Below are 21,140 nucleotides of genomic sequence, written 5' to 3'. Positions count from 1 at the left end.
AGGAAGCAGAAAGCCCTACTGATATAAGAAAGATCTGAGAATTTGACACATGAACTGACATATGCGGACCCAGGCTAGCTGCAGAGTTTCACATACACAGAGCTGATTGATTCTAAATCACAGATTGGTTACTGAATCGTCACAAGGATGTTAGACTCTGTTTCAAATGCCAGTACCTTGGACACTGAACTGGTATTGCAATCATCACACAAGGAAGAGAGAATTGAATTATGGCCAAACTCTAACAAGGTCAATTGACTTCAACCCACTATCAAGGATCTTAACAGGACCACAGTCTAGAGTCTTAACACAAAATGGAATTGCTCAGCAATAATCAATAATCAATAATCAATTGATTATTTTCATAATATTTCATCTATTGATTATTTTCATAATATTCCATCTATTATGAAAAAATTCACGAGAAGACAAGATATCTCTTACGAAGAAAGAAACGGGCCTTTTTGTCTTAATGGCCTTTTGTTTACATATTTTGGTTTCTGCTTTTGTGGGGATAGAAGACACAAGGGGGAACCCACTGAAAATGTTGGAACAGGAAGTGAAATGTTGCGAACGCTCACAGGCTGAGCTGAGTAGAAGCACAGACAAGACAGGAGACGGCGACCTTGAGGATCAATATATGAACATTATTCAAAAGGGGAAGCGAAATTTATGAGAATGTGAACCAAAACTCAAGATCTCAGAAAAGAGCAAAATGTCTTAAGAATTTTACACGGTGTCCCCAGAGAGCACCGGAGAGAGAAAGCACATTTGAAAATAATAAAAATGTCTCCAATCTTCTAAAACATACAGACTTGTTGATTCAACATGCTTGGTGAAACTCAAAAACGTATATGTGGAAGGAAAAAAAAAAGCCAAAGCAAAAACAAAAACAAAAAGCATGTTGAACTTAAACTTAAATCTCCTGAAATAGTCTCAGTTTTCAGTTTTAAAGATGAAAATCCTTGAAGATATAAAAGGTGGGTGGCAGGAGAGTGTGCAAAGTGCTTTGTGTTCAATTTCATGTAAATTCACATTTTTATCAAAAAGGTCTCTAAAATATTTAGGTAAACATTGGGGGAGATATCTAGTATACATTCTATGGAAAAGAACTTTTTACAAAATAAAGAAAAATGCTCTCTGTAGTCTAAGTGACATGAAAGAGAATATAACCACCAAAGTTACAAGTGCATATTGCTAAATGTATACATCTTTATTTGATAAAATCCTGGCTGACCTTCTGAATTCTCTCTTAAGCACGTCTGTCAGTTTTCTTCTAAAATGCAGCTTTACTGAAAATCCTGCTGAATCCGATGCCAACAGCCCACACCTCCTCCTCTCTGAGAGCCGATCACGTTCCTTATCCTTCCTTACCCACAAGTGATGTCTGTCAGTCTGTCTTGTCATCTGTCAGAATGCATCAGTTCAGTCTAACCAGAGTCTCCCCGATTGTCTTGACACTTCCACCCTGTGTGCCCAATGTATCTTTGCCTATCCATGCTCAAAGAGAGTTGAGCCTACCCTCACCCTGCTGTTAGTTCCCTTTACAGTGGGCTCCTGTATCTACTGTGATGGTCTTCAGTAAAGCTGTGATGGATTCATGAGCATCACTTGAGAGACCAAATCTTTTAAGTTCAGACTCTGTTTTAGAGAACCTGACCTAAGTTTGATCTCAGGTAAGCTAACAGGCTGGTACCTAGCATTAGTTTCCAAGTTGCCCCCACAACAAAACCCTAGCCTAGCTCCAGTCTCTAGGCTAATCTCCAACAAGACCAATGTCTTCAGGTTACAACTTCAACAAGACCAGCATCTTCAAGTTATTCCCCCAACAAACCTACACACCAGGTTACAAGCCCACCCCTTGCCTAACAACCACCAATGCAGAGGAGAGCAGAAGTTAAATTTATGATATGACTTCCAGTACCAGTTAATTATGTTAAAGGCCACGGTAGCTTTCCAATTAGATTCTTACTCATGTATTCCTTGCTTGCTGCTTACTATAAAGCCTTGCCCCGATAGACATTCGGGACCCTCTCACCACCAAAACCATCCTGCGTGATGCTGGTACTTTAGTGGGGGGCCTGAGATAGATAGATCCAATAGAATAAAGACCCTGCTGTGAGTTGCATCATATTGGATCATATTGGCTCCCATCTGGTTCATCTGGTTTTTTTTTTTTTTTTTTTTTTTTTTTTGAAGACTGCTAACATTTCCCTGGCACTACACACTGAATCATGCTTTCCAAGCAATATTGTAAATTTATCATTATTACAAACCATCCTGTCATGTGAGCAACTATGGGTTAATTTTATCTATATACACACACATTGTGAGAATCTGATTCAAGCGAATTATCAATAATCTGAGGCTTTTAAAAAACGATTTATAAAACAACTTTAACACCTGTTAATAAAGCAAGCTTACTCATGTTTGCAGGAAGATGAGAAGAGAACTCTTTTTTTTTCTTTTTTTTTACAACCTATTTTTAATAAGGGTTCAATCTCTCCTGTAGCCCACCACCCAGTAGAGGTGGTGGAAGAGAAAAGTTATTATGCTAGAAGGGAAGTGGATCTGTTCAGCAATAGTTCTTTAAGGACAAATTCAGTCTTCTTGGGCAGCAGGTCAGCCTCGTAGTAAACACCAACTATGATTCAGTGGTTACAGACCAGGCCTCCAGGCAGGCAGACACCAGACATAAACAAGCAGCTACAGTCCAAGCCTTTCAGCAAGCAGGCACCGAGCAGCTGTAGTTCAATCCTGACAAAACTCACCAACGAGCTGCCACAGGAACCTCATGAGCAGTTCTTGGTCAAGCTTCTCTCAATAGTGGAGTTATCACAATTTGAGCTGAACAATGCTATGTAAGGTGAACCAACGCATGTGCATCTTTAGTGAAGAATAGCGAGGCAGACCAATGCTCAGTGCTCATCTCCCACTGTTCCGTGAGGCCATATTTATACTCCTTCCTTCCTCAAGCGTCCTTTCACACGTTTGCTATATCAAAATATCCTTTCACCTGTGTCTGCTTCAGGAAATCAGTCTTTCACTTGTTTGTTTTAGCAAGACATCTTTCCCGTGTGCCCCAGCAAAACATCTTTTGACATATCTAAATTTCCAAAGAACAAGAAGTGTCCACTTTAGACATACTTCACCATTAGCCTTTAGTTCAAATTTTATTTCTGCAGAAAAGCCTCATTTGGTCACTCTAAGGAGAACTAACAAAACCTCACACATGAACACCTACACACACACACACCTGTAAACATGCACACATACACTCACTTATACACACATACTTACACCTGTACACACATACACAAACTTGTACACGTACACATGTATCTATACACACACACATACACACACACACAAACCTGTAAACACACACACACAAACCTGTAAACACACACACACACACAAAATCCTCCAGTATATTAGTATATCAAATCAAGTGAGTATTCTCAAAATGTCAGTCAAATATCTTCAAGGAAACTATCAAATTCATCATTATTATAATTCACAACTCTGCTTAAGGAATACTAAGACATCATTTGCCTTTTGAATTCTCATTGTCTCAAAATTATGTGAACTATTTGAAAGCTCACACTATGGTTTCAGATACACTATCACAGCAAACTTTGAAGTTATAAGCTTTTTCTTTTTCAAAGAAAAAGGGTTACTTTATACATTGACAATATGTTATGAACATACTTTAAATCATTATTGTAAATGAAATTCCATGTTTTTACACATGTAACATTTAAACATTACATATAACATATATGTATTCATATGCCTTAACTAAATATTACTCATATATTTAAGCATGTTTATACACTTATGTAGTCATGAACATTCAAAGTCCTATCTATCAAGTATGTAAATAGAATATTGTAAGCTTTAAATGAATTAACAGCAGCACATTACTTTTGGGTTTTCCAATACTAAAAGTGCATTTAGTCTGTGTAGAAGGAGATACAGCAACTATCTCTATTCTACTGCTTTGTCCCTTATCCATGGACCTCCCTATTCTCTGTTTAAAACATCTTCCTTGATGTTTTCGACTATTATGTCCACATTTTAAAAATTCATTCATTAAATTTCCTCAGATTTTGTCAGAGCCATGTGGGAATGGCTGAGGTTAGCAGATGGCCTTCCTAGACGTGGCCCACCTTTTTGCATGGACTGAGATGGGTGAGCTCTGAGAGGCAAGGTCCCAAAAAGACTTCACCTTAGAATTGCTTCTTATAGCTGATATGCCTATTTTTTTAAATCACTATCACATAGCCTAACAATTTCTGGGAATTAGCCCACTCTATTGGGCAGATTTCCTGCAAATCAACATAAAGATAAACTTTTATGAATTATTGCTGTTTAGATGAATTAATGATTTATAGTTACCGATTTGATTCAAATAATCTTAGGAAGAACGATTTAAGAGATGGTTTTAGCTGTTTGCTAGAAAGATGTAATAAGGTTAAAAATCAAGAATAGAATGTGTCAATTCCTCATAATAGTAAGTAAAAGCTTCAAAATTAAAAATTCGTTAAGCTTTCATAATTACACTATAAAGAGAAGTAGGCTTGGCATAAATTTATGTTCAAGAAAAAACATTTAGATCCAAGAATGAAGCCATAGGTGTGCATTATGGTAAGGCAAGATCATGTAAAAACTGCTTTGAACTTATAATAAGTTTACAGAATAAAACACTGCTTTGAACTTAATATCAATATCCTTTTGTAACTCCAATTTTGTATAACATTTTATCTATGGAGTAATTTTCTAAGACCTTTTATCTATAGAAAGGTCAGAGAAAAGAAAGCTGATGGTTTGCCTTGAAGAGGAAGGCCTTTGTGCCATCCATCCATCCATCCATCCATCCATCCATCCACCCTCCCTCCATCCATCCATCCAAATTTAGAGATGTAGTCATTTTCCACTTTATCCATGCCTATGTGCCTGTGTGAGTGACATCTTTCCTATTCTTTCTCTCTCTGGTTCAAAAAGAGTTACCCAGCCTGGCCAATGAAGGGTTTTTGGTTGCCTGGCCAGAGAAGGAAGGACTAGCAATAAATCTTTTACTATCTCCACGGATAAGCAACAGGTGCTAATTCCTCTGAAGCCACTGCTGCTGGCCCCAGAATAGGAAGAAACAAGGACAGGAAATATTATTTACACTAAGCAACCTCTACTTTCCCAAGGACAAGTCTTACCCCTGCTGATGCTCCAGCATCCTCGACTGCCTTCCAGAAAGGACCCAGTGCTCAAGGCATGGCTCCTGGCAAGATTTAGGCCTCAGAAATTTCCCATCTCTCCCACCCTTCAGTATAGCAATATCCATAGAAAACATGAAGACTCACCATCAAGTTGTACAAAATGACACTGCAATGCTCAGGTAATAAATAGCTTTCCTGCACTTGGGAGGATTTTTCTTTAAGAAAAATAAAGGATTTATATAGCCAAAGATAATATTGGTAAACATCTGGTTTGGCATGATATAAATTCCATGTAAGCAAGTGGCATATTTGTGGTGCCACTGGCTACAGATGAGGTAAAGGAACATTTCTCAGGAGTTGCCATTGCATTTGACCTTATGGAATAAAGATACAATTATAATTGGAAAAGCAGAAGGTGGTACTACTTGTGAGATTTTCTTCTAATGAAGATAGATAATTCACCTTAGTGCATCATATGACTGTGTTTAAGAGTGTTCTCTATCAGAGCAGAAGGGATGAATGGTGTAGATTCTATTACATTTGTTTCCCCCACCGATGTTCATATCTGATATATAAGTTATCAACTCCAATGATCTCAGATGACTCAGATATTGAAGTTGATTAAATTATCATTTACTTACTACTAAGAATAGTTGCTGATGAAATAATTTAATCAAAAAACACCTTTAAATCTAAATTGCCTAAATTATCAGAATAATTAAGCACACTTGAGAATGTAATCTACATTAAGCTGAAATGAAAACTCACTTCTGTGCATATTCATGTATTTTGTGTTTCCTTTCAGAAAAAAGAATTAAAGCCAAACTAGTAATTTTCAATCAGGCATAAGAACTCAGCATGTGGTTGTCTTTGCATGGGCATATTATTTAAATCAGGTATAAAAATTATAAAGTGAACTTATTAAATTATTAGCATGCTATTATATATTAAAACAGCCCCAGGGTTCAGATCCCTAGCTAGTGAGAAAAATGTATGAAGCCACATAACAGATATAAAGAAAGAGAAATTAGCAACTTCAATGTCCAACTGGGAAAACTGGAGGAAATGAATGGAGCAACACTTGAAGCATGATTTAATGTATCATGCGTGTTTCCCATTGTTTATGCATACAAGTATTAGCAACCCATTCCATTAAGAAAGATTACCTGAAACTGCTTCATTGTCTCAAGCAGTTAAACCATAAGGATGAAAACTGGAGGACATTTGAAAAACTTTGCAGTTATTAGCAAGAAAAGAAAGAAAATACAGCTAATTGTCCTCCTTTCTAAAATAGAAACTAGAGGGGCACAAGAATTCGTACTATAGACCATTAAGATTCAAAGTAGAAGAAGATGGTCCTTTGTGAGTCTCACAGCAATAAAACACCACCACCAAAACGAAAAACAAACAAAAATACCCCAAACATCCCTGAACTATATAGGAGATATTAAAGAGAAGTATAAAGAGATTCGGAAAGCATCAAGGTAAAGTGTGTCCTGCACATACATGGATGGGAGGTTGATGAAACCTATGATTTTTCCACAGCTACCAGGTGCTAATGACAAATTAAGAGAATAGAAGCTCCAAACTGCAATGTTTCAAGAGAGAGAGAAATGTGGACACAAAACATTAAGAAAGCAATAAATGATATGAATGATACGAGAGGAAAGGTAGACACTCCACACACACCAAAAAAAAAAAACAACAACAACAAAAAAAAAACAAAAAAACAAAAAAACAGATGAAAGCAAAGTTGAAATGCTTATTTCAGACAAAAGTAGGCATTAGATTTAAAAACTGCATAAAAATAACATCACACGTGAGAAAATGTTTCAATTTAAGGGAATAGAAAGGTTGCAAGGTAAGCCTAGTGCTGAAAGAAATGAATGGATAACATGAATGATGAATGGTAGGACAGATTGCTGAAATAGACATTCGTAAAACCAAAAAAAAAAAATCAATAAAATATGAGCTGTTTATGAGAGGATAAAATGGCCAAGCCATTCACTTAGTCAATTGAAATCCAACATCATATTTAGTATAAAAATAGGAGCATCCATAGGCCACTGCTGTAGTTCATCTTGTATAACTGTACCAACAAAACTAACTGTAGATAGCTTATAAAGGTAAGAAATTGATTTGCATCACATTTATGGTGGCTGAAATCTCCCAAGAGAATGTCATTGTCATCCTGATGCCCACATAGAATGATTAGTGAAGGAGCAGAAAGGAATCCACTCAGTGCGGAAGGGGGAGGGCCTTGGAAAGCAAGGTAAAATAGGCAAGTTCACTGCCATCACAGCAAGCCCTTCTTGTAAGAGGTCATGGACCAGGAGAACCAGAGTCATTCTTTGAAACAGTCTGGGCTTATTCATGACCTAATTACTCCCATCCAGTCCCATCACTTAAGGTTCTCACCACCTCCAAGGTCACCAGCACACAACCCTTCATGGGATATTTCATAACCACAGTCTGGAGTCTACCAGTTAACAGTATGGTCTTTCCACAGCTACCAGGTGCTAATGACAAATGAGGAGAATAACAGAATACATTGTAAGTACTGACAGTAGATGCCTAGAGAGCTTGTTTTGTCGAGAAGTTTTACTATGAGGTGAAGGTTGGTGCGGAACTCATTATGGGTCCATGCTGGCTTTGAACTCATGTTCTACCTCTTAAGTGCTAGGATTATAATTGTGTCCCAGCATACCCCACCCACGGTGACTTTTTCTTATTAAAAAAAAAAGAGTAAACTAGTGAGACTAGGAAATACTATGACTGAAATACTATGACGATCACATTACAGAAGTCAACAGAAAACTGAACTGAAGCGATGACCCATTGTTTGTTGCTCTCATAGATAACTCAAATGCAGTTCCAGTAACCACATTCAGCATCTCACAGTAGCCTGTCAATCCATCTGCAGGGAACCTGCCACCTTCCTCAGCCATCCATGGGCATCGGCACTGAAGCCTGGCATTCATTAACATAAACATACATAAACACATATAAATAGAAAAAATATGAAAATCTCCGTGTGCAAAAAAAAAAAAAAAATCCAAGTGTAGAAAGGGGAAGTAGTAGGCATGAAACACAAAGTTTCACCCCAAACCAGGAGGATATTTGCATTTGGTGTGTGCCGGGAGAAGGGAAATCAGTTTTCTCTAGTAAGAGACGCTGAGTATATCAACCACACTCTAGGACAGCCCCATCCCAGGAGTAGTTAACCAAACCAAATTGGACTATATAGTTGTGTTTTAGTTTGGTTTTGTGCATTTTTGAGAGAGAGAGAGAGAGAGAGAGAGAGAGAGAGAGAGAGAGAGAGAGAGAGAGAGAGAGAGAGAATGAAGCAGGATGAATGTCAGGGTGCTAGTTAGACTGCCATTATTCTTGTTGCCGCACCTCAGAAATTCCCTAGTTTAACGAGTGTGCCATTCTGAAGTTCAAATTGTTCCTAAGATTTTCTACACCAGAGCCAATAGCAATAGAATCTTAACCTAGCTTCACTAACAGTTTATTTTTCCAAATGCTTCCTAAGGCTGATGGTCATTGTCGACAATCTACATTTCTAAGTTCTTTCCTAAGGTGGTGATTGAATCATGAATCTGCTCCAGCAGCAATGTCTGAAAGATCAAGTATTATTATTGTGGGTGCCAGTAATACTGCCCAATGAAAGGCTGGAAGCCCCCTTAGAGTTTTCATACAGTTTTTAGAGTAAGAGAGATGTTAGGGCAGAAAGCAGAGCAGAACTCCATAACATCATGAAGTCCTCAGGCCACATAGTCCTCGTGGTCATGTATGTCCAAGGTTGTGCTAAGGAGTGGGCTACATTCCATGAGCTCTAAAGTTACTTGTTGTACTCCGTGTACTGCACCGAACACCTTGAGATCCATCCAGCTTCATGTTTTTAAAGTGTGTGTGGGTTTCACACAATTTGATCTATCAGGAAATATAAAACATTATCATGGGAGAATACCAAATAATAGATTCGAGAACTCTTTGGTGGATTGTAGCATAATATGGTTTACTACAGTGTCTGGCTGATCATTCATTTTTAATTATCTTGAATAAAAATAATACAAAGAAACATGTCTTGAACTAGAAAGAGATACAATCTTCAAAGGACCAATTTAATGTCTGAGTCCCATCATAAAGATATCCAGAGTTGAGGGGGCATGGGGGTAAAGCCAAGAAGGAAATGGCAGTGAATACAGAAGGACTAAATAGACTCAACTCTGACCCTTCAAATATTTAAATCTAATCTGACTGAGTAAATAACACCTTCTCAAATTCAACTGTGAAATTTTTCTTACATTATTGATTAGATTGATTGAAATAACTCAAAGGAAGTGCCTTGCAAGTTGTTCCAAACCTGGCCTGAAAAGAGAAATCCATTGTGTATGTGATAGGCATTCCATCAGCTGTCATTACTGCATAAAATACAAAGCCACTTTCCTATAATAGAGTACTAGGATATATGGAAAAAGATTTATATTTATTTTCTTCATTGTTATTAGAAAATTATTAGAATTATATTAAATGTCCTAACTTAAATCCTCGCAGGTCTGTTTTGGAGGACAATTGAGTCCCACTCAGCTCTCAAGGATCAAGATTTCAAGGCAGTAAGTACAGAGGAAAGGTCACAAGGCATCGGTAATTGGGAAGCAACAAGCCAATTAACTAAAAGGTCCTCTAATTGATTTCTATTTAAAAACTCGCCGCATTAGCCAATAGTTCTCATTCTATCTCACAAGACCCAGATGGACTCTCAGGGCAATTGCAAGACTAGTGTTTTAATGCCCTGCCTACTGTGTCTGCTGATGAGAAATCTGCTGTGTGCTTAGAGCTCAAAGAGGACTCTGTGCTTCTCCTTTTTAATGCTTAATTTACTTTTTAAAACACATAATGCAGTTGTATAAATTGATGAAGTGAAATAGCCAGTAGTGATACAAGCCTTTTCTTTTTTCTCCCTCCTTCTCTCTCCCTTTCCCCCTCTCTCTTCCTTCATTTCCTCTTTTCTTTCTTCTTTCTTTCTTTCTTTCTTTCTCTCTCTCTCTCTCTCTCTCTCTCTCTCTCTCTCTCTCTCTCTCTCTCTCTCTCTTTCTTTCTAACAATTTTTATTTTCATCATTCAGAAATTCTTGCCAAACTTCCATTGAAATAATGAACCTGGACCAAATATGAGGATGAGATTTAAAAAAACAGGAGAAACACACTTTTCAGGAGGAAAATAAGCCTGTAGTTGATGCTCAGTAGCAGAGTCCTTGCTTAGCATGTCTGAGGCCCAGGGTTCATGTCGCTAGAAAGCAAGAAGTTAGCTTGAACTTCCCTGAGTTAGCTTTCATGAGTATTTAAGGTATTCCTCTATTAAAATGTAATATTATAAGTCATAAAGGACAAAGTATAAACTCATGGAAAAATATGACATGAGAGTGAGCAATAATTACCAGTGGTACAATTACTCAGAAGAGATGCAGGGAATAAAGATACCATTATATTCAAATTAGACACTATAGAGTAAGTATGAATACCTGCTTTACCTGTACTCTCTATGATTTTGAGTTAAATTTCATTTTCTTCTGTCATTTAATTAAAAATTCAAACAAACTCATAATTTCATTTTAATGTTTGTCAATTAAGTTTCATTAATTAAAATGAAAAATAGAGCTGAGTGTTAGGGCAGTGGCAGAAGTCTTGCTCAGTGAGTGTGCAATGTTGTGTTCTGCATGCCCTCAAGTGCAAAACCTAAACCATCAGAAAAGACAAGTGTAAACTACTCCTTTCATGGTTTTTTTAATTATGCATATATTGCAGAATGGCTGAATTGAGCAAATTAACATATATATTACCTCACATTCTATTTTTGTGATGAGAACACTTAAAACTACAGGAGGTGGGGACGAAGCTCTAGAGAGAGGACAAAGGGCCTCCAATGAGCTAAAGGAAGAAAATGTAATGGGATGGGAAAGGGACTTAACTAAAGAGAGGGAAAGAGAATGTAGAAGGAGATAGGAGAAAGAACAGGGATGAATAATGCCAGACACAGTAATAAATATCCCATTATGCACATGCAATTACATATATGTACTCACTATCATCTCTCATCTATCTATCTATCTATCTATCTATCTATCTATCTATCTATCTATCTATCTATCTAAAGTAATGCTATGTTTGAAAAAGAATGGTCCCCATAGGCTCATATATCTGATTGTTTAGTAACCTGGGAGTAGAACTATTTGAGAAATAGGAGAAGAATTAGGAACTATGACCTTGTTGGAGAAAGTATGTCACTGGAGGTGTACTTTGGGGTTTCAAAAGCCCATTCAAGGCCCCAGGGTCCCCCCCCCCTCTCTCTCTCTCTCTGCCTGCTGCTACTTGGATTAGGAGGTAAGTTCTTAGCTGCTTCTCTAGCTTTAGGCCTGCCTGCCACCATCCTTCCTGTCATGGGACTAGTCCTCTAAATGTTTAAGAAACTCCAAATTAAGTGCTTTCTTTTATAAGAGTTGCCTTTGTCATGGTGTCTCTTTAAAGTAATATATGCTAAGACAACCTAAAAGGTAAAATAATAGCATTTATAACTTGAAAGTAGTCAACAGCTATCTAACTGGACTTAAGACCTGCTTCATGGGAAAGAATTAATGCCTAATACTCTAATCCTAGGTCACTATTTGTGACTGGAAGACTCCCAGGAGCCAATGGCAATGACTTTAGCTGAAATACCCAACAAAGGGGAGATAGAACCTATAGAGCTCATCTCCAGAAGATAGGCACAGCCTCCAGTTGAGGGATGAGGCCACCCATGCATCTCAAAAATTTTAACCCAGAAATGTTCCTGTCCAAAGAAAAGACAGGGACAAAAAAAAATGGAACAGAGACTGAAGGGAAGGCCATCCAAAATCTGCCCCACCTAAGGATCCATCCCATCTGCAGGCACCCCCCCCCCCCACACACACACACACACTATTACTGATGCCAAGAAGTGCTTGCTGGCAGGAGTCTGGTATGGGTGTTCTCTGAGAGCTTCTACCAATCCCATATGAAGAAAAATATCAACTAACTGGACAACCCAGAGCTCCCAGGGACTAAACCACCAACCAAAAAGTGTACATGGAGGGAGCCATGGCTTCAGATACATATGTAGCAGAGGATGGCCTTATCTGACATCAGTGGGAGGGGAGGCCCTTGGTCCAGTGGAGGCTTGATGCCCCAGCATAGGAGGATGCTAGAGCAGTGAGGCAGGAATGGGTGAGTGGGTGGAGGAGCATGCTCATAGAGGCAAAGAAGAGGGAGGAGGGGCATAGGAGGGGGGAGTCTGTGGAGGTGTACCTAGGAAGGGGAATATCATTTGAAATGTAAACAAATAAAATGATTAATTTTAAAAAAAGAGAAAGACTTGAAAAGAATAACACCTTTAACAGACACGCCAATGTGGATGGGGTAACTCTTACCAGGTATCAGCCCTAGATAAAGAGCTATAGACAGCAGCTACTGAAAGAGTGAATATCAGTCTGCTGTCCACGAGTCCTGTGATGGGCTCTCCAATCCCAGTTGTCAGGATGAAACACATAGACATATGAGTAATACCAAATGGACTCAACAAGCTTCATTAATAAACTTATATGTTTATAGCAATAATAATTAAAAATAAGAGGCCGTAACTTTGTGAAGTAGAAAAAATGATAGAAAATGTAGGAAGAAGAGGAAGGGGTAAATGATGTAAATCTGGTATTCATACATAAAATTCTCAGGAGGATAAAAATCCTTGCTTTGAATTTTCTAGACTACCACAGCTGTTCTATAGGCCCTCTCATGATATGCAGGACATCATTGAACATCTATGTGCAATTTTAATTCTTTGCCTTGTACCTCCCAAGTTCCAGTTTCTATCTTGAAGACCGTAACCACCAGCATTCTGCTTTCTGGTGCCAGTAACTCAATTGCTGTCGATCACACTGTATTTTCCTTCCTGTGCCTGGCTTGTTTTGCTTAACATGGTGTTCGCTAGAAATATCCATGTTTTTGTTTTTTTCAAATGACAGAGAAACTTATTGTTGGCCTCCAGTTCAAAAACTCTCTGACCCTTTGGCCTAGTTTGTATTCCAAACACATGGACTCTACAAGTACTTCCAAGTTGGTAGATTGTTTATCTCTATCGAGAACACTCCATCGAAAGAATAAGTGCACCTATTGCTTGGTCTTGGCTGCTGCTGATTTACAGATTTTTGCTTTCACCTTTGATATTGCGTGTCACTTCAGGTACCAAGAAAATTCCTTCCCATTAATTATGTTTTAGTCCTTAGCTGCTAATATCGTGCATTAGTTTCCTTGATAGACAATAGAAACGGTGAGCTTTCACTGACAACAGGCTCCATATATTGCTGTATGTAACAGGACAATAATGCATTCAGATTATTAAATTATGTATCTGATATAGATATGAGCTATGGGTGAACTAATCTAGTGGGTTCTATCTGGTAATTTTACTGATTTCAAGGATTTGGTTTTTATTTGGTTTTATTTACATAGAAACCCAATTGTGGATTTGGGCTTTATTATAAAAAAATAGCCTATTTTGTTTTTGCCTTTGTGTTTGTTTGGTGTTTTAAAGTAGTTTTCTCTTAGGCATAAGACAATATTGCATTCTAGATATAAATATAGCTGTGGAGATATGATTCTGCTGTGAAATTCTTTTAATAAATCTAAGGATTTTGTTTCTCGGAATAATGAAAACAGAATCAAATGATCAAAATAAATATTCTTCAGACTAGCCATAAAATGTGACTTATTTTCTCTCATAGCTAGATAAACAAGACACAAATTTACATATATTAGGAGAAAAAAGCACGCAAGTGTGTTTAAACTCTCACCGCAATTAAAAAGCATGACTCAGCAGCAGTGTTGCCTCCACCGGAGCATCCCTGTAAATTAGATTGGAGGCTGCAGTACCTCTTCTGCTCATAACAGGAGTGCAATAATTATGCACACTCACAGTAAAGTTAAAGATTTAGTGTGAAATGTTTCCATTCTGCCAGACTACCATAGTAGTCTCTGCTTTCACACCAGCATTTATAGGGGTTTCAGTGAAGGGCAACAAACTATCTAACTGATAATATTCTTCAGAGGTAAGGTTTTAGCAAAGCTATCCCTGGGACAACTGCCATTTATAAGCAGAGATTCCCGGTACCCTGTTTGTGGCTGAGAGCAGAGACAAACCAGAAGAGGCAGAAAGAAACTGTCCTGACTCTAACTGGGAAGGACAAAGTCTGGGCTTTGAAGATAAGCTTCATTGCCTCACAAGTCTTTCTGTTCAGGGCATGCTATCTGCTCCAGAACACTGGGACATAAGCTCATGACCAGTGAACAATCATTTACATTGCTTACCCTTCACGACTGAAAGGAAAGGGCAATGGCTGTGATCTAGAATAAGGTGACCCAACAGACTGCCAAGACCTTGTTAAGGACACAGCCAAAATGTCGCTTAATCTTTCCTACCTTTCTTTTCTCTAGGCAGTTTTGATGGATGCAATCTCCTCTTTTGCCTTTGTGTATATCTTCATGAGCTTAGAGGGAAGTTAGCTAAGCCATTTGTTTATTATTTAGTATCTCGCTATTAGAAATGTTATATTTGAAAGGTATTTTAGCAAAATCAAGGAAAGAATTACACAAAAGGACTTTTGAAAATACAATGTTTGTGTTGCCATGAATGGATCATTAGCTGATACATTTCATAGCTAAATTCTGTCTATAAATAAAACTTCTGAAGATGTTTTCTAAATATGCTCCACCAAAATGCATGCACACACACACACACACACACACACACACACACACATGACATTAAATAAGAGACTGGATTTTTTTATTGTCCATACTTGATCTACCCATATGGCAAATAACTGTAAACTTTTCTTGTTTTCATTGTCTCCAGCCGAGTCTTTTCTAAATTTTCATTTATACACTACTGTTAAGAAATAAAATTCTATATAGAAGCCTAAATGTTTATTCAGTTATATTTTTTCTCTATGCTTGTAAAATACAATTATCACAATCAGCTAATAGCCTTTGTGTGTGTGTGTGATTTTTTTTTTAAATGACAAGGTCTTTTTATGTAGCTCTTGATGCTTTACTATTCACTGCTGGTCAGAGATCCTCTTGCCTCTGGCTGTAAATTGCTAGGATTAAATACAGGCACTTGTCAAAATACGCCTGGCTATTTAACTTTTTTTTTAATGTTAAAAGAAAACAAAGGAACAAGTACCTGATGGATTGGAGAGATGTCTCAGAAGTCAGGAGCACATTCTGCTCTTGCAGAGGACCGGGTTTTGATTCCAAGTACTCCCTTGGTAGCTCACAACCATCCATAACTCGAGTTCCAAAGGATCTAACGACCTCCTCTGACTTCTGTGGGTACCAGAATTAATCCTTTAAAAACTAAAACTAGACAGAAAGTATACGTTATATGATTGCATTTTCGTAGCATTTTCAAAGTGACAAAATTATGGAGCAAGTTGGTGTTTGTCAGTTAGGCATGGGAGATATTGTGACTACTTGTGAATGAAATGAGAGAAATCTTTGAAGTAATGGACAGTTTCTTTGCTTGATAGATACAGTGGTTCCATAGAGATACACATACAGCTGGGCCTGGTGGCACAGGCTTTTAATCCCAGCACTTGGGAGGCAGAGGCAGGCGGATTTCTAAGTTCGAGGCCAGCCTGGTCTACAGAGTGAGTTCCAGAACAGCCAGGGCTACACAGAGAAATCCTGTCTTGAAAAAAACAAAAACAACAAAAAAAAAAACAACAACAACAAAAAAGAGAGATACACATACATTGCTGTGTGTTGCAAGCACACTCACATACCTGCCTTACTTTCACGGTTTTGGTATTATGCAATATGGACTCACTGGAGAAATGGGTTTATACTTTTTAATATCTCTGTGCCTTTTGTAAGATTTAGTTTTATTTATGTACATTGTGTGTGTATACCACGTGTACAGATACCCACAGAGGCTAGGGAGCTGGAGTTGCAGTGGTTGTGAGCCACCCAACCTGGGTGTTGCGAGTAGAATTTGGGTCCCCTAGGGGAGCAGCAAGTACTCTTAACCCCTGATCCATTTCTCCAGTCCGGAGGAACTAAGCTATTTTAAATTACATTTTAAATTTTATTGTATATGTTCAGGTGCTTCCAGCACACGTGTGGATGTCTGAGGTCATTTCTGGGAATGGTTCTATCTCTCGTCCTGTGAGTACTGCAGAACAAACTCAGATTTCCAGGCTTGGTGGCAAGGACCTCTCTTCACCAAACCAGCTTGTGTCTCCCCTCTTCCCTATTTTTACAGCTCTTTATGTACCTGATTATTTCACAATACCAGCTTCTTTTCTTTTTGAAATTAAAGATTGTGAGAATTTGGGGGAGATTGATTTAAGTTCATTAACCAACATAGAGAGCAAAGCTTTTACTTTGTCAAAATGTGAAAATAAGTAAATACGTGTAAACATCTTCACATTTTTCTGAAGAAATTTTTAGATGTCATCATTCATTTATCTCTTCATTATTGTCAGATAGTAATTGGGTTGATCGCTGAGAATACTTTTCTTAGTTTAGTCAAAGGATCAATGGCTATGTGTTAATTGAACATTACCATATGTTTCGCATTCTAGTTAATTATTATGGAAATCATTAGTCAATTACACCAGGAGTTAAAGCAATCAAAAATCCATGATTAAGGAAAAATAATAATGTAAAATGAGTGTGATAGTTTGAGAATAGCCTTTACAGTCTCATACTTTTTTTAAAATTAGATATTTTCTTTATTTCAAGTGTTATCCCTTTTCCTGGTTTCCCCTCTGAAAACCCCCTATCCACTATCCCCCTCGACCACTCACCAAATGAGTGTTATAGTTTGAGAATAGCCTTTATAGGCTAATATATATTTTTTAAAGATTTGGTATCCACTTAGTGAAACTCTTTGGGAAGGATTGGAGGTGTAGCCTTGTTGGAAGAGATGTGTCACTAGAGATTCAGCTCTATGGTTTCAAAAGCCCATACCATTTTTAGTTAGCTGTAAAAATGATTATTAATATTCTGTACAAATTAATTAATGCTGGAAATTTTATGATGGCAATTATTCCTTAACCAGCTAGTCCCCCAAATTATCATATGGAGACTTTTAAATAGTTCAAAGCTTAGGCCTGAGCTGGGAAGACTCTCAAGTAGTTTGTCAAAGTTAACCCGACCACCTCGCCCTATCCAGCCATGTGGCTTTCTGTACTTTCCAGGCCTGTAGTCTTGTCCGTATCCTGGCACAAAGGCCTTCCTCTGTCTTCTCAGACCTCATTTCTTCCTCCCAGGAAGTCCCACCTTCTATTTCCTGCCTAGCTAATTTGCCATAAGATTAAAGCTAAACAGAACATGTCTTAGGTAGGTATGGAAGGAGAGAGATCCAAATTCACACACTGAATTTTTCCAAAAGTTATTTGTCTCTGCCATGTTCTCAAGATGTGAACTCATAGGTACTGTTCCAGCTCCATGTCTGCCTTCCTGATGCCATCTATGCTCCTGATAGAACAGTAGGTCATGGATTCGATGATGCTGAAATGATATGCACAAAGTAAACTCTGTCTTCTATGAGTTGCCTTGACCATGATGTCTGAGTGAAGAAATCGAGAGGTAAATAAGACAATGGGTTAGATGGAGGAAACACCAAGCTATATTTTTAAAATCCTTATCCTTAAGCCAGTATTTCCAAATTGTGATGGAACTGGCAAGGTTGTGGCTCAATCACATTCAAAGGAAAATCCTTAGAAACAGCCTCATTTTCATCTCAAACTGCTGGCACAGTGCAGCCAAATCTGCACACGTTAACCTGCCTCAAGGTATCTCGGGTTGTTGTCTATTCCATTTATCACAAAATAATTGACTTTGCAAAGCCTAGGGATATAACTCTCAATCACTGAGAAATTCTATAGAGCTTGAGAAAATCATCCTTGCCATAAACAAAATTGTGAATACCATCATACCTTTGAACTTATAACAACCATGAAAAATATAACATTTTAAATCTAACCTACACATTTCTGTTGAGCTCCGGAACCGTAAACATATAACCACAGAGTGTACAACTCCAAATGGTAATCCCCAAAACTCTCAGATCCTCACTGTCTACAGAAGATACTGTTATTTTTTTTTCTAGAATAAAGGTTTTGGTCATATTCTAGTTAGCAAATATTATATCATAGATGAAGTAACTTCTATCACATCATAAGCTTTGAAAGTACTTTGGGTTTCTCACTTACATCGAATGAGCCATTCTGCTCTGTGTATTCAATTTCCAAAATTTCTCTTGATTTTTTGTATTCAATGCTTCTACTTGAGGATGCTTGAACAAGTCACCCTTTCACCTCTTGGTCGCTCAACTTTTGCTTTTCCCATGTCATTCCATCCTGTAGTCAAATGTATCTTCTTAACACCCAGAATCAAAATCTACATTCCTCTGTTTAAAACTTTGTTGCATTTCCTTGCTCTTATATAAAGTTACCAAAATCATATAACCAATTATCAGGTCCTATAAATTAGATATTTGATTTTTACTGTTCTTTAACATTATTTAGTTGCTTCACTCTGTGTTTTATTTATGGACCTACATTGACTGTTTTTCTCAGCATACAATTTTACACATTGTGAATAGTGACTAACTATTGACTCATAAATAAAGTTAGAGGGTCATTCTCACCAGTTTAAAAATAGGCCAGATAAATATCTAATAATGAAATGGATGGTATAAGTAGACATTTCACTATATGGTCATGCACACCAACCTTAGTGTATAAAAGTTTCTGGAAAAAATTGGGTTTAGATTGTTAGCCCATAAAGGTTCATATAACTTGAAAAAGTTTGACCAGGGGAAAATGTTTCTGAATTTGCAATGACCAAAAATATTTAAAATCGAATTTATAATGGAAGTCAGGTCTATTGTATGACTTCATGGCTTCCCTGGTACTGAAGACAATTGCTTCCTTTGCCCTGAGAGTGCTGTTGTGTCATACAGAAAACAAGCAACATTGCCTGAAACACCTTAGCTCAGATTATTGGGTGTTATAAATTCCATGGGTCTTCCTCTATACATAAACCATGATTCTTTAATAGAACCCTAATGATTTGCTTGCAGAAAGAAAAAAAAAACAAAAACTTGTGATGCTTTCATGATGTCATCTTTTACTGTATACCAAACTGAGACTTGTTTGCATTATAGCATATTAAAATGTATCCTCATAATCACTCTTTCTAGTTGCTGACTGAACTCTCACAGAGAATCATTAAGCAAAATTTGGTTTGGGATTAGGATGGAACTTTCAGTATCTCTGAAACTGGCTTGTACGTACCTCTGTTTTGTTTTGTTGTTTTGTTTTGTTTTGTTTTGTTTGTGTGTGTGTCTGTGTATGTGTGTATGCTACCTCTTTATATTCAATAGTGTTCTGAGGTATTGATAATTATAAATAAAACTATCAATCATCTCTGAAAAACTCTAAATTGCATAGCACCAACTATTCAGCAAAGATTTAATTCTTTGAATAAAAAATAAACAAGCACATTTACTTCATTGGTATGCCAATTTGTTTTTATCTTATAAAATGGTAAAATTGTAAGTATACCAAATCCAAAGAATTGTTTTAAAATACTTTTAATAACTTATTATGAATAAATGTATGATTTGTATATCTACATTATATATCCAGATACCCACATGAAGAAAAAGTCATGTTTGGAAGATTAAGATATTACAAGAAATCGTATACTATGCAAAAATGTAAAGCCACTCAATAGTTAACTTGTATACGTAATCATTTTGAACTATTTGTATGTTTAGTTTTCAGTAGGCATCACTAATTGCCAGGGCAACCAAATGCCATCTTGGCACGTATGTATTGCTCCATGGCCCTTCCATTACTTTCAGCTTGGAGCTTTTTACTAGACCTCCTCAAGGTTGTGAAGCTTCATGGAGCTTCTTCATGCACCTATAGCACTGTGTTTAACTTAATAGTCTTGCTTTATACTATATTTTAATTCCTTATTTATGCTAGAACATTATTTATAGGATGTGAGCAAACATATCTTTTTATATTATATGTACTTCTCGTAACTTTAATATTGTCTGGCATCATGTACTTCATAAATGGATATATGCTGAAATAATAAATAGGAATTGGAAATTGTTAAACATCCTTAGTTTTCTTAGTTTTTCTTCAATCTAATTTTCACTGCTCCCATGATTCTTTCTCTACCCTTTCCATTATTTTACAAATCATAATTATATTTCTTGTTTTATTGTACACAATTCCTGAGACAGGTTTAAATTATTTCACATTATTCAATAAATATAAGAAAATATGAAACATTTAAGTTGTAATTTTTCTCAAAATTTGAGCATTGCTGGCATTTATATTAATCTTCATAGTCACAACCTAAGACTTTAGAGTGATGTGTTCATATATGAGTAAAAATAAAAGAAAATAGAAATATTACTAATAAATATACTAATATCATTAATCTCAAGTTACTTTATGAGCAACAAAGGTAGAAGAACTATACAATTATGCTGTGATGTAATTGCTTCAGGGTGACCCTGATATTCCAGGTAGCAGATTTATTTAGATGGTATTTCTGTCTTGCTCACTTTACACATTTTCCCAGTTCTTGATTGCAAAAGCAGATGGATTGCTGACTTTATTTTAAGGAAAATAAGACATTATGAACATAGCTCTAAAATATATTTCACTTGTTTATAAATGTGCTCTCTTGAAATGTGGCCAGAAGGCAAAATTCTTTTGCTGATCTTTCAAGCTACTTATTCCTCTAAGCATATGCAATGATGTAAGTGGCCCTGCCAGATGTGACTAATTATCACAAAGAACTTCCTTAATCTAGA

At 37.0% G+C, this 21,140-nt stretch overlaps 1 long non-coding RNA gene across 1 annotated transcript in view; it reads right to left on the bottom strand.

Moving 5' to 3' along the window:
* Positions 1 to 21,140, bottom strand: part of 1700010J16Rik (RIKEN cDNA 1700010J16 gene) — a 58,674-nt gene that overhangs the window by 10,517 nt on the left and 27,017 nt on the right. Inside the window, exons 3-5 of the long non-coding RNA NR_040579.1 lie at positions 18,511 to 18,657; positions 17,672 to 17,864; positions 15,474 to 15,616 (exon numbers count right to left, since the gene is read on the bottom strand). This is a non-coding gene — a long non-coding RNA (RIKEN cDNA 1700010J16 gene). The remainder of the gene's footprint in view (positions 1 to 15,473; positions 15,617 to 17,671; positions 17,865 to 18,510; positions 18,658 to 21,140) is intronic.

The sequence above is a fragment of the Mus musculus genome, chromosome 10, assembly GCF_000001635.26.
Source record: "Mus musculus strain C57BL/6J chromosome 10, GRCm38.p6 C57BL/6J".
Lineage (NCBI taxonomy): Eukaryota > Metazoa > Chordata > Mammalia > Rodentia > Muridae > Mus > Mus musculus.
The sequence above is the reverse complement of the archived record's forward strand: the minus strand, read 5'-3'. Positions and strand labels throughout refer to the sequence as shown.